Here is a 13468-nt window from a genome sequence, read left to right as displayed (position 1 = left end):
ATGGGCTAAACAGGTGATAGGAATTAAGGAGTGCACTTGTGATGAGCAATGGATATTGTATGTTAAGTGTCGAATCACTAAATTCTACACCTGAAACTAATATGACACTGTATGTTAACTAACTGGAATTTAAATAAAAACTTAAAAAAATCATTTCATTTGAATTAATGGGGTTAAATTATTTTTCTTGCCAGGACACCTAATTGACGTATTATTTTTTAGTGACTGATGACATTTCTTAACAAAATTAATTTATTTGAATATTTAATAGACCACACTGAAGACCTAGTTGATTGTTGTTCATGAATTTGTAGTGATTTCATATTGCATACATGATTTCAGAGTTTGTTTCTCTCATTAATACAAAATGTAAATGTTCCAAACTGGAAATCCAGAGGGAAATTAGCTAATTTCTACTTAAAAGCTCAAATAGTTCTACTGTTTTATTTTTACCAAAATAAATACACACTACTGTTGTCTTGTGTCCTGGAATCGGGAGATCCAAATGCAACAAAGTATTACTGACCGATATTATTTACTATCAGAAGCTACGAAGAAATGTTTAATATTTGGAGGTAGAAAGAAATTTCACTGGAAAAAATGGCAAGCAATTTTTATTAGGTTATTAAAATTTCACATGCATAAAGGATTATCCCCAATGGGAAACATTCAGGTCCAATTTTAAGTTCAACGAAATCTTTCTTTAGGGACCCCTGTCCACCAATAACATTATGTAGAATAAATCAGTTTAAACAACATTTGAAGGGCAGACTCAGAAAAGATACAAAAACGCCTGGGGGTGCATCAGAACTGCTGATATAGCAAATGAAGAGATGATTAAAAGGAGCTGCCACTCCTGTTGCTACAGTGAGAATTTATGGGATATTTGGTGCATAATCTCTGCAGGACAGTTTCAGCAAAATGGGTACCTCTCTCCACTGCTGACTGACTCCTTAAATTTACCCTGTGCTAGCATCAACAGAAAAAATTCTAATTCTCAAGCTCTGCACTTCTATTTTGCTTCCCTCATTCCTCTCCAATCAAAGAAAAAAAGTTAGATAAAAGATATAAATTAGGCCTGGTTTTGATGCACCTATTTGAAGCTATACCATTTTCAATTCTGTTATTTATTTCTTATTCCATTTTATGAAAGAATCAGTATGTTCCTTGTTCATAATTTTTATAATTTGGAATTTTGTCTGATTTTAGGTGAAATCAAATTAAAAATGTGCAAGTTTTTTAAATTATCAAGATGGATCAAGAGTTTTTTACATTCTTCAGAAATGGCTCTGAAAAAGTGTTTTAAATAGTATTAAAGTACAATTTGGGTTCAGATTTGTTTTTAAAAATTTTATTTATTTATTTATTTATTTATTTATTTATTTATTTATTTAAGAGAGATAGCAGGAGGGAGAGGGATGGGGAAAGAATGTCAAGCAGACTCTGAATTGAGCTTAAAGCCTTATGGGGGCCTCAGTTGTAGGACCCTGAGATCATGGCCTGAGCCAAAATCAAGAGACGGGTTCTCAACCGAGCCACCCAAGCACCCCTAATTTGGGTTAAGATTTTTCTAATTGACATTTCATTATCCCTAGTATTCCAAATTAATTGGAATTGACTTTAAACTAAATTTATAATTATTTTTTAAACAAATCATTCAGTTTGTTGAAGAAAAAATAGTTTACATAAGGGCCAACCATTTCAATACATATAAGTCACTAATGAAAAATATGGTTTACATCTTACGCTAAAGCTGATCTGCAGTTACACCAACATATAATATATTCTGGAATAGAAATTTCATTAATGCATTGCTAAACAATTTCTACATATAATTTCATGTCTGTAGTGTGCGTAACTCTAACGAGAATTGACATAAAGCTCAGGAAATCGCATTTTAGCATTCATCTTGGTGGTCGTCCCACCATAGTTTGATTTACTTTGTAATTATTCTTTAATTGAAATGAATACATGATGAAAATATCAGGGAATTACTAAATACCCAAAGGTATGTTTTTTTGTTTTTATTTTTTTTTTTAAGAAACTGTGGTGTGGAAACATCTCAGCTGAATTTCAAAGGACTTTTATTTATTCCTGTAAACCCTCTCCTTTCTGGTGAAACATACTTTGGAGCAGAATTACAACTATGATGTGAGGGAAAATTTATTATAAATAAGCTTGCAAATGTAAGTATCTTTGTGGAAACCACAGAGTTTAGTGTAGAGAGCTATGAACTGATTGCAGAGAAAGCCAGTACTTCATACAGGTATATGGGTTTGACATGACATTATTTCTAAACTAGTGATGATTTAAAATCGGGTGTTTATTATTGGCAAGATAGGCTAGAATGAGATTAAAAATATTAGCTCAAACAGCAGACATTGTTTGAATGTTATTGTGATTTAAATATTCAGAAGGTGATTTCAATATATGTGAAATTTTAATAAAGAGCATATGGATATTTCTACAATAGGATGATAGTATTTTCCTTTTTAACTCTTTTATATGGAAGCTTCAACTAAAATAATAGCTTGGTAATGGCTATACTATTTTATTTTTCAATGTTATATATACAATTGTTTTACTCAATTCTCTAGAAATGGTAATTTTGATAGTTTATGTTAAAACCATGTCAGAAATACCAACTTTAACAGAATCATCAGTCTCACTGAAGGTAATTGAAATCCTTAAAAACTGTTAAAAAGAAAAACCACAGGCCACAAATGAGGTCTTCTATGTTAGGACCCCACATCAGCAAACCAAAATTTAGTTACTAACCTAACTGTAGTTCTAACCCCCATCCCAGTGTAACCCTTAATGCGTCAACACGGAATTTCCCGGTCAGTACTGAGAAATTTACTGATAGACTGCTTTTCTTCCCCTTAGGAATGTGACTTTGCCTAAAACAGTGCATTCTTGGCTAATAATCCCCCCCCCCCCCATTCACACACTGCCTTTAAAAACCTTTCCTTTCCTACAGACACAGCTCCTTTCTATTTACTAGATGGGATGTGGCCTGATTCATGAATTGTTCGAGAAAGCCAATTTGATCTTTTAAATTACTCAGTTGAGTTTCTGTTTAGTAATACAAAGATTGGAAAATAAAGTCATACCACTTTAATAACACAAAACCAGTAGGAAAATAAGACACCAACCTATACAAATAACAAATAAATACTGGGCATGTGAACATTTTTGAAAACTGCTCACAAAATCCTTCCAGAACCATAGTGATATAAAAGCCACTATGCCTTTTGGGATGCAGTGTTTTAGAATATATTATATACATGTGAGGACAGGTAGCTGATTTTTATACAAAAAATCAGTTGAATTTTGGAAAAATTAACTCCATTTTTTGCCCCTTGGAATTTGTTCTTGAATTGACTTCTCTGACTTCCTCCCCAGAATCCTGTCCCTAAAAGGAAGTGACCACTTCTAGAAAGGAGTATAACATCTCATACACTAGCTTTTTGGTTCTTAAAGTATGTAGTAGATGGGAGACAGCAGTATCAACATTCCTTGAGACTTGCTAAAAATGCAAATTTTCAGGCCCCTTGTCAGACCACTGAACCAGGATTTCTAAGGAGAGGGCCTGGAATTCTGTTTTAACATATCTTGGAAAAAATAAAATAAATAAAATAAAATAACATCTCCCAGTGACTGAGAAGCACCATCCTAACTACACTTAAGCCCAGGTCAAGAGTTTCAATTCAGCAGTACTGCCAAGAATGACTAGTTTATGTTCAAAGGAAGATGAGATGCACTGGATGCTTTCCTAGAAGGAGTGCTTCAGCCATTGTGATTATTGTCATATCAATACCCTGGGTACAGAGGGCCTCAAAACAGAATTTTACAGTTGATCTCAGCCTTATCAATAATACTCTGATAAAAGCTTCAACCAAAAAATATTTTAACTTGATTTCCTACCTTTCATATTATTAATTCATATGACAGCAAAAATATAATGCTAAGTATAAGTCAGAATTTTATTACACTTCATAAAGGTGCTTATGTTCCATATATCTAGTTAGCACTTCTGCAGCAGCTGACTTCTATACACATACTATATTTGATATACATGCCCTTTGCAGTTCCACTGTCAGGAAATAATTATGCAAAATTAATAGACAATATAGTTAATATATTCAGAACTTACTTAATCAAAATTGAACTTTACTAGTTATGAGAGAAAAAAATTTATGGATGGAGTGATAAAATTTGAATGAATACCATTCATAAGGGTGCATTAAGCTAATTCATAGAAAATCTACCTTAGGAAATTTATTCTCAACAGAAAAAAAACATTAAGTATTTATAGATTTATAATGCAGGTGGAGATGACATTTATATTACAGTCATCAAATTGAGGATAACCAGAGCTTCAGGTTCCAAAGTTTAAGAAGAAAGCTGGGTATTTAATTCATACATTTTTATTAATATAAACACAAAAGCCTACAGACTTTATCAAACTTGTTTGTAAGCATCAAGAGCATCCCACACACTTGAGTAATAATACTATCTGGATTCAGGTCCAAAGGCTCATGAAAACATTAAGCTGACTATGTAATAGATAGAATGAGAGATTATAATAGTACTGATTAATCAGTTATATATGGGCTTAAAAAAAAGTGTCACTCTTTACTTCTGTGGTCTTCCTCCCCCAAAATGCATAACCCAATCTAACCATAAGAAAAACCCAAAGCATTCTTATATAAGCACGTTTTACAAATAGCTAGCCAGTAATCATCAAAACTCTAAAAGTCACCCAAACAAGGAAAGTCAGAGAAATGGTCATGGCTGACTGTCAGAAGAAGACATGTTAACTAGACATAATATGGGATCCAGAAATAGAAAGAGGAGATTAAATTAAGGAAATCCAAATGTAATATGGACTTAGGTTAATAATAATATATCAATATTGGTTTAGTAAATATAACAAATGTGCCATATTAATAATATGGCAAACTGGGTGTATGGTGTATGGGAACTCTTTCCACTATTCAGTTATTTTTTCTAAAACTAAAACCAGTCTTAAATAAAAGTTCATTTTAAAATGGAGCTGCATTATGAGATATTATAGTTGGTATAAAATAATAAATGTTAATACTAAATTCTGAGTATAAGACAAGTTTCCTCTTTGCAAAACATTTGGGAGTTATAAGGCAGTTCCTTTTTTTTAGTTCCATTTTGATCATTTTACAAACGGGCTACTGCAGAGCACTTATGTTGATGAGACAATCAATTAAAAACAAAGCCTAAAATATTCTAGCATATAATTTTATTTTATTTAGCTTTGTGGCATTTTCTTCTGTTTTTAAATCCTATTATAAAGAATAAAATGTCAAGAACAAAGGAAGTGGTAAAGAATCACAAAATATCATGTCATACATCAACATACCAATCAAATAACAGAGTTTAATAGCTGATGATCCACTATTCTACCTGTACTACTTTTGTTCACTGATAAATTAATTTTCATTTTACAGTTGATTCACAACTCCCGAAGTGATTAAACCCTTAGGCATAGTGCTTCTAACACCAATAAAGTGGTTTGGGAAGTGGAAAATCATTTTTATTTGAAAGGGAATGAAATATATTTGCAAACACAGATGTGCTAGATATTAAGGGTTGAGGGAACCATATATGTGCGTGTTTAAATTTAATGACTCCATAGTCTTGTTATTTGTTCAGTAAGGCATGTCAAGCAACACATAATTATACAGATAAATTCCTAAAAATTGCATTTTGTTGTCAGAACTCTGAAATCAACACATTTCTAAAATTGCAATTTTCCTATACATTTTCACTGTTTTTGTTTTCTCTTTGAGGAAAGTCCCATTTCATTGTTTTACATCTTTGAAATGCTGAGCAGAAACTCCAGCATAATGAAAAGAAGGAAATCATACACGAAAAAGTTTATAGCTGCTGGCATTGTTGAAGTATTCCATTATAACCAGCCTGCAAATCTCTACTGCTAAATTTATGGATGGTTTCTTATACTAGAATGAAATTATTGAAAACTATTCAGCTGCTAGCAAGTTGTAAAGGAAAGACGAAGGATTAAGAGTCACAATACCTGAATTCTATTCCAAATTTTACAACCTTAGTTACTGGACCTCTCTGGACCTTAGTAACCTCACATGTAAAATAAAAGGGCAGGGAAAGCTGTCTCTAAATAACAAATGTTATTTCCAGCTTAAAAAGCATTGCATGAAAATATGTTAACATCAGGGACAAAAGACATCCTATGAATTTCCAAAACAGATAGACACTTTTCATAATTTAGATCATCTAATAAAAAGAGGAAGCACAACGGGTGTTTAGTTCTGAGGGCCTTGCCTTCAGGCTTTGGAAGAATTTATCTAATTACAGATAAGACAGCATCTGTCACACAGATTTGAAAATATGCTGAGTCTGATCACAACTCATTCCAAGTAAAACAGATTTTAAATGGAAAAAAAAATTGAAAGAAAAAGGAAATGAAACGATCCCATATAGAGTAGCCAGCCTCCAATATGGTCCCCAGGGATTTTCACGTCATGGAATCCACCCCTTTTATCCAGCCCCCTTTCACATTAAGTAGGGATGTGTAATCAATAGTATATTGCAGAAGTGATGTTGCATGACTCCTGAGGCGAGGTTATAAAAGACATTATGGCCTCTGCCTTGCTCTGTCTCATGAATTACTCACCTAGCAGCTACATCATCATGACGCTCAAGCAGCCCTCTGGAAAGGAACTCAGACCTCTCATACGAGCCCCTTGGAAGTAGATCTTCCAGCCACAGTCAAGCCTTTGGATGACTGTAACCTCAGCAGCCATCTTCACTGTAACTTCATGGGAGACCTTAGGCCAGAACCGTCCAACCAAACCGTTTCAGAATTCCTTGCTCACAGAAACTATAAAATAATAAATATTTATTGTTATTTTATGCTGCTGTTTCCCACAGAAACTTAGAAACTTTAAAATGACGAATATCTAATGTTTTATGCTACTCTGTTTTGGGTAACTTGTTTCACAGCAATAGATAACCAATACATTGGTTATAGGTATTACCAGGGTTGCATTTCCTCAAATATTTAGGAAGCATGCAAGACTCTAAGGGGAAATACAATTAGCATGGCCTCTTTGAGTACTTCAATCTGTAAAGAGGAATCAGGGTCATGTAAGCCTGAATTATTTGAATTTTACAAAATGAAATTTTGGGGGGAAAATATCTATCAATTTATCTCAATTTTTTGCTTATTTCATAATCTCTACCAACAACTGCTCATTTAATTACTCTATTATCTCTGGCTACTATCTCAATAGACTTAATACTATCATCTTAGTCTTAGTGCTTCAGCAAACACTATTTTTTTTAAAGTATTTATTTGACAGAGAGAGAGAGAGAGAGAGCACAAGCAGGCAGAGCAAAAGGCAGAGGGAGAGGGGAAGAAAGAGAGAGGCTTCCCTTTGAGCAGAGAGCCCCATGCAGGGCTTGATCCCAGGACTCTGGGATCATGACCTGAGCCAAAGGCAGCCACTTAACCAACTGAGCCACCCAGGCACCCCAGCAAACACTATTTCTCATTGAGATTTAACCACTATGGGCCCAAGGACATCTTCCCTCTGGCTCGCTGCTTTATCTCAAACAAGTTCAGGATCAGGCATATATACTTACATTGAATAAATATTTATTAAATAAATAAGTGGAAAGTAAAATCATGTTGTTATTAAAAAGAAGAAAAAGTTTTAATAAATAAAAGAAAACCCTCAGAATATTTTCTCTAGATGTTTCTGATCCCAGAGGAAGAATAAGAAAAAAGAGTTTTAAGACTTACATAATGGGGACGCCTGGGTGGCTCAGTCGGTTAAGAGTCTGCCTTTGGCTCAGGTCGTGAACCCAGGGTCCTGGGACTGGGTCCCGCATCAGGCTCCTTGCTCAGCGGGGAGCCTGCTTCCCCCCCTGCCTGTCACTTCCCCGGCTTGCGCTCTCTCTCTCTGTCAAATAAATAAATAAAATCTTTAAAAAAAGACTTAAATAATGGATATCTAATAAACAGAGGTACTTTATTTGAAGAGAAATCATCAGCTGCTGATACCTAAGCCTCCATTTGCCTCAACTACAAATGGGAAAAATAGTGATACTCTGATTTTCTAATACCACATATAACTCATAGTTGGAATAGCTCTACAGATAAAGGTAACCAACTGAGCAAGGAAATTGGTAGTGATTTTATGATATACAAGGAAAGGTTCAGTTAAATTTATACCTTAGCTACATACCTTGGGTCAAGGAGAGTCCAAAGTACATAGACTAGAGGAAAGTTGCTACAGATTCTCCTAGCTGTTTCTTTTTCTTAAATTGCCCTCTTCTGGTGTTTCCAGAGTCTTTAATCTTTCTTATTTTTAATTTGTAGCTGAATAATATTTTGGTGATCTTTAAAAAATTGCTATGTTTCTGATCAAATGTTTAATCCTGTTTACTTAAACATATCTTACCTCGAGATCTTCATATCTCAGATTTCTCAAGGGTCTGTGGAACGTAATTATGACAATTTTAGATAGAAACGCTCAGGTGCGCCTGGGTGGCGCTGTCGTTAAAGCGTCTGCCTTCGGCTCAGGGCGTGATCCCGGCGTCCTGGGATCAAGTCCCCATTCGAGCTCCTCCGCTGGGAACCTGCTTCCTCCTCTCTCACTCCCCTGCTGTGTTCCCTCTCTCGCTGTCTCCCTGTCACATAAATAAATAAAATCTTAAAAAAAAAAAAAAAAAAGAAACGCTCAGGTTCTAGCTATGAAAGTACAAACGTATAATTTCCATTTTGTTGAGACAACCATAAATACAATTTGGCATAAAGTAAAATCCAATAATGCCTCCCTCACCCAGTTATATCAGAAAATAAGTACATAAAAACATAAATCCAGAAAAATTATCTAAATAAGTTTTTAAATTAAAACACCTTTTAAAATATAGTGTGCACTTCTTGCCACATTAAAACAATTGTAAGAAGCAATGCAATCTAATTTTCAATAAATGACTCGATATAATGGATTCTTGTAACTTTATTTCTTACATTTTAGCAAGATAATACCATAGATGTCTTCTTGAATAGGTATTTTGTGTTAACATAATAACTCTCAAAAGATCCCTAAGCCAAAAAACTCAGACTTTTGGGAATTTTGTTTGAATTTTCTCATTGTGGTTATTCTATTCTCCATCATCACTTACCCTCTGACAAGCCTGTTTTCACGGCTCCCATTTTTCTTTCCCCACCGAGTGTTCTGAGTATTGTGTATAATTTCTGCCGTTAGTCCTTGCAGTTTATAAATGTTACAAAAGATAAGAAGATAATCAGTACTATATATATGGATATATTTATATATATTATATTGCCTAAAAAGATTGTACATGCTGCATTAGCTAGTTTGACTGGGGTTAAATGATTTTCCCTAATTTCAGAGTTTAAAACTAGCCTAGAAAGACATGATTATTTAAAGCCTTAGAACTTGATAAGAAAGGAATAGCAAATCTGAAATAGACCAACATTAGTGCATCCAACATTACGATATACCTTGAGAATGTATTACGTGCCAGGCACCAATAAGGCACTTGAAATTTATGAGGAACCAAAATAGGAAAAGAACCTGCCCTCATGGCGATATATTTCTGTAAGGGGAAATAGAAAATAAATTATTTGAAGAAATACGAATGATATAAAGAGGACAAAGAGTTCTGAATGTGCATGTTCTGTTATATGTAGCAGTCAGGGAAGATAATGAGACATTTGAGTAGAGACCTGAAAAACATGAAGTGGAATGCATATTATATGGAAGAAAAGTGTCAGAAGTACAGAGAATAATAACTGTAAAAATACTAAAATGGGAGCATGCTTGGCACTTTCTAAGAACAGCAAGACAGCCTAGCCAAAGGAGTAAGGAAAACAAAAGAAGAGGGTGGTGGAAAACATAGTCAAAGAGGGATGGTGGGACCAGAACTGACCACGGCAAAGACTTTGTCTTGTATTATAAGCTGGAGAGGAGGCCATCAGAGACATTAAGAAGTGACACAGTCCCCCTTGACACTGTGTTAAAGGATTTCTCTGACTGTTGGGTTGAAAATAGAGTTTAAGGTGCAAAAGCAGAGGCCAGGGGGCCTTTTAGAAGTCAATGCAATAAAACAGGCAAGAAAAAAATGGTGGTACTATGCATGTGCTTTAAAAAAGAGCAAGAGAATTTAGGTTTTGAACATGGCAAGTTTGAAGTGCACAGTCGAATAAAGAGCAAGCAATTAAATATATATGTGTTCAGCTGAGGAGAGAGGTCCCAGGGGAAGACATAAAATTCCAAGATGTGAAAAAATACAACTTATGTACGGGCTTAAAGGTATTATCCAGGAGACAGACAAGAATTCATAACGTAGGTGAAAAATCATTAATGTCGGTGAAAAAAAATTACTGACACTATGTGTTTGAGTAGAAGAAAGGGGATGGGATGTCACGAGAAAGGGCAGAAATTGATTTCAGAACAAAGAGGAGACGTTAGAGCCCTAGTAACCGAAAAGAGGCCAGAACATGTGGGAGCAGAAGCAAGTGGCAGTGTCTATATGGGGGGAGGGGAAGGAATATATTCAAGTTACTTTCGATTGCATCTAGTATTCACAGTAATCTAAGGAGCTGGTTCATCCATGCCTGGTGAGGGGAAAAGGATTTTTCCAGGTGAAGTCAGAGAAATTTCTATGAATGTGGGAGAATAAATTGGGAAATATACAGGCTTTTAAGGAAGCACTTAGAGGTAACTTGAGGTAAATTGTACAGAATTCTTAGAAGGGGAGAGAGAATAAATTCTTCTCCTCTATCTACTTTTATTCTCCTAACAGAGGGGGAGAAAAAAACACACTGATATTTCAGTGAAGTCTGCAATTGCAGTTTTGATGGAATGAATACATCGAATAGTTTCCAGGATAAATTACCATATAGAAGGTCCACACAGATTTACTTGCCAGCTTCTGATATAAAAAATTCCTTCTCTCAAAGGATCACTAGTACTTTCCTAAGTTTCAGGACCTTGACAGATAGAAGTCTAGGCCAGAGAAACAAAAGGCTTATTCCAGGAGATAAGGACAGTTTTGACAAGCAAAAAAAATATCTTTTGGAGCAAAGACGAAGAAAGATAGGGTTCAAAAATGTCAAGTAACCTATAAAACGTTTATGAAGTAAGATTTATTTTGTTGGTAATATAATGTATTATCTCAAGCACAAGTCAATAAGTTTCATGAGAAGATGTAAGCTATAGTCCTTAACTATGATTCTGGACCTATTTCATATGTGCTTGTGTAGTGTAGACAGAAGATAGCGGACAAAACTTTGCTTAGTTAATTTTGGCTCTCCTACAGACCGACTTTTGTTGAATTCCTGAAATCTCATAGCCTTAAAGAAATTAAAGCCTAACACTTAACACAATAATCTACAAAGTTATAACTTTAAGTATTTGATTGTATTTCAACTCTACATATATTTATCTATTGCCTAAAATGAAATACATTTCCATGCATTAGCAATTCCACTGAAATGCAGACTTGGACAGAAATGCATAATGATGAATCAACATTCCTTTATTAAAATATTGCAACAAAAGCAAGGAGCTTAAGATTAATAGCTGTATGTTGGTTTAAGATTATCTTAACATTTCAATCTTCCCTGTCATCCATTTTGAATATCAAGATAGGTTTAATAAGGGAAAAGATGAACAAAGTTATGGTGTGGATTCTAAATTCTCCCTAAGTATATATAAGAATAATCAAGTGATGTCTATCTGAGATTTAATTTTACATTTCTGTGACATTAACTAATAATAGGACAAAATATTTTTCTCCTTTACTTCTATTTTTGTGGCAAACATACTCTTTTACATATGTAGATAATACCAATAATACACAAGGTATATTATTTTAATGTTTAGTAGTAGCAAAATCCAGTTATGATTCATGTCCATTTTATCATGACAGTTTCTTTCCAAATTTGCAAATTGACCGATAAGGTTTACCGGTACAATTGATTATGGTGAAACAGTGAAGCTATGAAGCTAACGGTTCTCAAGAGTAAATTAACCTTTGACCAAGACCTGATTAACAGTTATTAACCAACTTGGCCAAATAGTTTCAGACTAATGCTCTAAACCATTGTTAAACTTATTTTCAAAATCAGTTTTACTGAATCTTCATGGAATAATGAAACAAATCTTTAATGTAATTTTCTGAATTTGCTCCCCACACTTGATTTTTAAATAACTAAACTTTGGATTTCTTGACTCTCATGATATCTTATTATAAAAGACAATAAACAGAAATTTAAAAAATGGAAATAATTTGTAATATAGCTTTCATTGACTCTGTAATATTCTGATTTTAAAAATTATGTCATACTTCCTCTCTGCTCATTTCCTGAGGTGTTTGAAATTGCTGACTGTATTTTAGTTTTACACATTTTCTAGTAAAATTTTGGACAATTAACAATGAGCCTTCCAACTATAGATATATATACATGTATATATACATGATGATTCAGACATATTTATATATACACATACAGATATACATGTGTGTGTTCATGTGTATATATATGAGTAAAACTTTGTCTAATAATAAATATTTGAATTCTGCAAAAAAAAGAAATTAGGGTAGACTGAATATTTATTTATTTATTTGAGAGAGAGAGAGAGAGAGAGCGTACATGAGTGGGACAAGGGGCAGAGGGAGAGGGACAGAGCACATCTCAAGCAGACTGAGCCCCAGGCAGGGTTCCATGTGGGGCTCCACATAGGACTCAGTCTCGCAACCCTGAGATCATGAAACCGAGAGTCAGGCGTTCAACCAACTGAGCCAGCCAAGCATCCCCAGGGTAGATAGAATTTGATAAAGCTCTGTGGCTGCTTCAATCATATTCACTTTAAGAAACAAAACAGCAAGGTAGAATTGCACTATGAGCTTTCACATCATAGATCTAATTGTGAAGCTTACTACCTGTGAGTTTGGACATGTTAATTTACATCCCTGAGTTCAGTTTGCTCAGATGTAATACTAAGTTTTAAATATAATAATACAGTTGCTATGACCCACATGTCCTGGGCATTTTATTTTCCCATACAATTCCTCTAAGCCTAAGACACTGGAATCCAGATTGCCTAGGTCCCAGAAGTCTACTTTTCCCTCTTCCGACAATATGCTTTATCATGTTTTCTTTGTAGAAAGATAGAGCAATAGGGAGAGACAGGGTCCCCCAGGGAAGGTATAAATAGACCACATAACAATAGGGTGTCCTGGCTCCAGCATGCCTTTCTCGGGGGACAGCCGGAGGCATGGAAACCCCAAAGCCCTCTTCTTGTGATACTCCTATGCAGGCCATTCTTTTAACCCACACTGTGTGAGATCATGGAATTTGTCCTGAGACTTGCTGCAAAAGATGAGGTAACCCAGACAGGACCCACTCTGA

The 13468-nt window shown here is 34.6% G+C and overlaps 1 long non-coding RNA gene across 2 annotated transcripts in view; it reads right to left on the bottom strand.

The window, feature by feature from the left end:
* Positions 1-8729, bottom strand: part of LOC123794235 (uncharacterized) — a 139508-nt gene extending 130779 nt beyond the window's left edge. The window contains exons 1-2 of one of the 2 annotated variants that reach the window (XR_015723030.1): positions 8484-8729; positions 6692-6898 (exon numbers count right to left, since the gene is read on the bottom strand). This is a non-coding gene — a long non-coding RNA (uncharacterized LOC123794235). Of the gene's footprint in view, positions 1-6691; positions 6899-7822; positions 7953-8483 lie in introns of those variants that run through there. The other variant, XR_015723031.1, reaches the window with a different exon arrangement.
* Between the last annotated feature and the right edge of the window lie 4739 nt (positions 8730-13468).

The sequence above is a fragment of the Ursus americanus genome, chromosome 35, assembly GCF_024610735.1.
Source record: "Ursus americanus isolate L20-20 chromosome 35, mUrsAme1.1.p, whole genome shotgun sequence".
Taxonomy (NCBI): Eukaryota; Metazoa; Chordata; class Mammalia; order Carnivora; family Ursidae; genus Ursus; species Ursus americanus.
The sequence above is the reverse complement of the archived record's forward strand: the minus strand, read 5'-3'. Positions and strand labels throughout refer to the sequence as shown.